The sequence below is a fragment of the Trachymyrmex cornetzi genome, unplaced genomic scaffold (assembly GCF_001594075.2).
Source record: "Trachymyrmex cornetzi isolate Tcor2-1 unplaced genomic scaffold, Tcor1.1 scaffold368, whole genome shotgun sequence".
NCBI classification, from domain to species: Eukaryota; Metazoa; Arthropoda; class Insecta; order Hymenoptera; family Formicidae; genus Trachymyrmex; species Trachymyrmex cornetzi.
The window spans coordinates 111,301-115,377 of record NW_017298408.1 but is presented as its reverse complement, the minus strand read 5'-3'; positions in this window follow the sequence as shown (position 1 = coordinate 115,377).

Below are 4,077 nucleotides of genomic sequence, written 5' to 3'. Positions count from 1 at the left end.
CAATGGGAGGGTTCCGATTGCACACATCGCATATTGCACACATGTATCGCTGATTGGCCAATTTAAAAATAAAATAATCTTATTGGCAAAACAGTGGAAAATTACTAGGCACCAGTTGATATGAGTGGTGCGTACAATCAGAACTGTAGGCAAACGGGGTCCTCCGTGTACAATCACGTCCTGTGAGCGATAGTGTCGTGTGTGTAATATTGTCATGTGTGCAATATTGTCCTGTGTGCAATATTATCATGTGTGCAATATTGTCCTGTGTGCAATACGCTGTGGACAATCACGTCCTGTGCGCAATAATGTCATGTGTGCAATATTGTCATGTGTGCAATAATGTCATGTGTGCAATATTGTCCTGAGTGCAATATTGTCATGTATGCAATATTGTCCTGTGTACAATACGCTGTGGACAATCACGTCCTGTGCGCAATAATGTCATGTGTGCAATACGCCGTGTGCAATACGTTGTGTACAATAACGTTCTGTGCGCAATATTGTCGTGTGTGCAATATTGTTGTGTGTGCAATCTGCTCTGTACAATGATGTCGTGTGTGCAATGTGCTGTGTACAATAATGTCGTGTGCGCAAAACGCCGTGTGCAATATTGTCATGTGTGCAATACGCTGTGTACAATATTGCCGTGTGCGCAATGTGCTGTGTGCAATAATGTCATGTGTGCAATACGCTGTGTACAATAAAGTTCTGTGTGCAAAACGTCGTGTACAATAATGTCGTATGTGCAATGCGCTGTGTACAATAATGTCGTGTGCGCAAAACGCCGTGTGCAATATTGTTATGTGTGCAATACGCTGTGTACAATATTGCCGTGTGCGCAATGTGCTGTGTGCAATAATGTCATGTGTGCAATACGCTGTGTACAATAAAGTTCTGTGTGCAAAACGTCGTGTACAATAATGTCGTGTGTGCAATGCGCTGTGTACAATAATATCGTGTGTGCAATGCGCTGTGTGCAATAATGTCGTGTGTGCAATACGCTGTGTACAGTAATGTCCTGTGTGCAATACGCTGTGTGCAATATTGCTGTGTGCAAACGAAGCTGTAGGCAATCGGGATTGTAGGCAATCGGGATCCTCCCGAAAAAATGACCATCAGTTTAGCAGATTTGATGTTATAATTTATTCGAAACATTGAAATTATCTTATAAATATTTCTATTGAACAAATTTCAAATTAACAATAAAACTGGTGACTCACCCAAAGACATAGAAAGAATTTGTTTCAATATTGGATCAACTAATTACAATTAATATTACTTAAAAGTATCGAATAAAAACACATGTTGATCGCAGCTCGAACGAAACATGACTAATACATTTAATATAATGTGGGAAAGTCATGTCAAATCAAATCACGAAAATAAAAAGAATCTCGAAAATAAAAAGATAAAGGCATTATCCATACATAAAAAAAAATTAACTTTTACTAGTTTAAATAAATTAAATAGTTTAATTAAAGGACATAAAGACATTCTACCAAGAGAAAAAAGAAAAAATGTGGTTTATAAAATTTCATATAAATCTTGCGATGTCTCTTACGTCGGACAGACTAAAAGAAAATTAAAAACTAGATTGGGTGAGCACCGCAATCATATTAACCGGAATAGTAACAACCCATCAGTGATCACAGAATATCGTATTGAATTTGATAATGACTTCGATTAGGAGAATATCGCCATTCTAGATGAAGAGCGTTTTCTAAATAAACATTTAATATCTGAATGCCTTCATATATTAATGCAACAAAATAGTCTTTTACGCTCAGATACAGATGTATATCATACTTATATACAATTATTAAAAGACATCAAATAGTTATATATTTTCGGTCATACAAAAATTTTTTTTTACGTATCGACATTATCTTTTTCTTTTTATTTTCATGATTTTTTTTATTTTCGTGATTTGACCTGACATGTCTTTCCCATTATATTAAGTGTATTAGTCATGTTTCATTCGAGCTGCGATCAACATGCATTTATAGTTTGATACTTTTTAGTAATATTAATTGTAATTAATTGATCCAATGTTGAGACGAATTCCTTCTATTCCTTGGGCTGAGTCACCAGTTTTATTGTTAATTTGAAACTTTTCCAATAGAAATACTTATAAGATAATTTTAATGTTTCGAATAGATTATGACAACAAATCTGCTAATCTGATGGTGATTTTTTCTTTGACATGTAGGGATTGATATTTTAAATTTGTTTTGCTGAAGATGGTTCCAAAGTGAACTAAAACGTACTATTTTTGGAATAAAAATTCTATTTTTGGATTGAAGAATTAAGATTGTGTATTAATTACCATACATAAAATATTTTATATATACGGGGTGTCTCGAAAGTTTTTGCCAATCGCTTTTGTGTAGATAGAGCGGACTAAACTGAGCCGAAAAGTCCTCTACCATTTTGCAATTTTTTTTTTCGCAATAGTTAACAAGATACAATCAATACTAGAAATTAAAAATGCCTATTATGGTCGAAGCTGGATCTTCGTTGCTTAAATAATTCAATCTTGAATTACTAATATATACTATAAATGTACTTGCATATATACTATATTGTAGTCTTTTTCAAACTGCGCGCCGAATTATTTTTCCGGACTAAATGAACACAATTAAAACTACTTTAGTAATCGCGAATTAAATTGACAAGCAATTTAATAATTTGATGCTACCATCAAATTTGATGCTACCATTTTTAACATATTAACATCTTTATAATATATGATGCTTGATGGTAGCATCAAATTATTAAATTGCTTATCAATTTAATTCGCGATTACTAGAGTAGTTTTAATTGCGTTTATTTAATCCGGAAAAATAATTCGGCGCGCAGTTTGAAAAAAACTACAATATGGTATATAGCAAGTGCATATATAGTATATATTAGTATATATAGTATATATTAGTAATTTAAGATTGAATTGTTTAAGCAACGAAGATCTAGCTTCGACCGTAATAGGCATTTTAAATTTCTAGAATTAATTGTGTTTCTCACATATACGGTCTAAAATAAAGATATTGTTTAGTTAACAAGATATTAATTACTAAAAATTACCAAATATTAGTCTTGTATAATTTTTTACTCAAATACTATCAACTTTTATTTTAATTAAAGGAGTCTATAAAAACTTATTAGTTTTTATTAATTTATAATTTATCACTATCAACTTTACAGAAAAACTGTGTTACGTCCGGTGGACTCCACGATTTCTTCGTTTCGCGACCGTTCAATCAACGAAGTAAGCTATGAACAAATCTAATTGATAACACAAATCCGAGAAAAGTTCCAGCCACAAAATCTTGTTTGCCTAGAATCGAGAGACCCGCAATAAAAACTCTTTCATAGTGCCGACAATCAAACGTTAAATCTCTTTTCGAGCATCGTGGAAAATGAAAGTCAATATCAAATAATCACCAAATAGCGTTGGTACCAAGGCGCTAAGCCAATCACGAAATGATTGCCTAGAATCGAAAGATCCGCGATAAAATCTCTCTCGTAGCATTGACTATCAAACCTCTTTTTGAGCATCGTGGAAAACGAAAATTAACATCAAATGATCATCAAACAGCGTTGGTACCAAGGCTAAGCCAAGCCACGAAATAATCCCCGCGATAATAAGAGCGACAGCGCGGACCGACGCTCGAAAGAAGATGAAATGTTTAACCATCTCACACCGATATCATGCGGGCCCAACGATAATGGTCCCACGCTTAGGCTTAAGACAGGGTTATAAATCTAGTAATGACATTTTCCGACACTGAGAAAAATCAGCACGAACCGCGACTCTCGATTAACTAATCCAGAGATATCTATCCATCGTTCAACGTGAAAACGAATAAAAAATGACACAGCGGGCGGAGCTAACCGGAAGGCAATTTTCCAATGACGAATCAAAACAGTATCACCTCAGAATCCTGCAAACCTGATTCCCCAATTTCCCAATTAGACACACCCTACCATGGAACCTCCCTCTAAATTATCCTTATATAAACCGCGACATCGCGAGACACAGGGCAGAGAGATAGAAAAAGGACTTTTACACAGTCA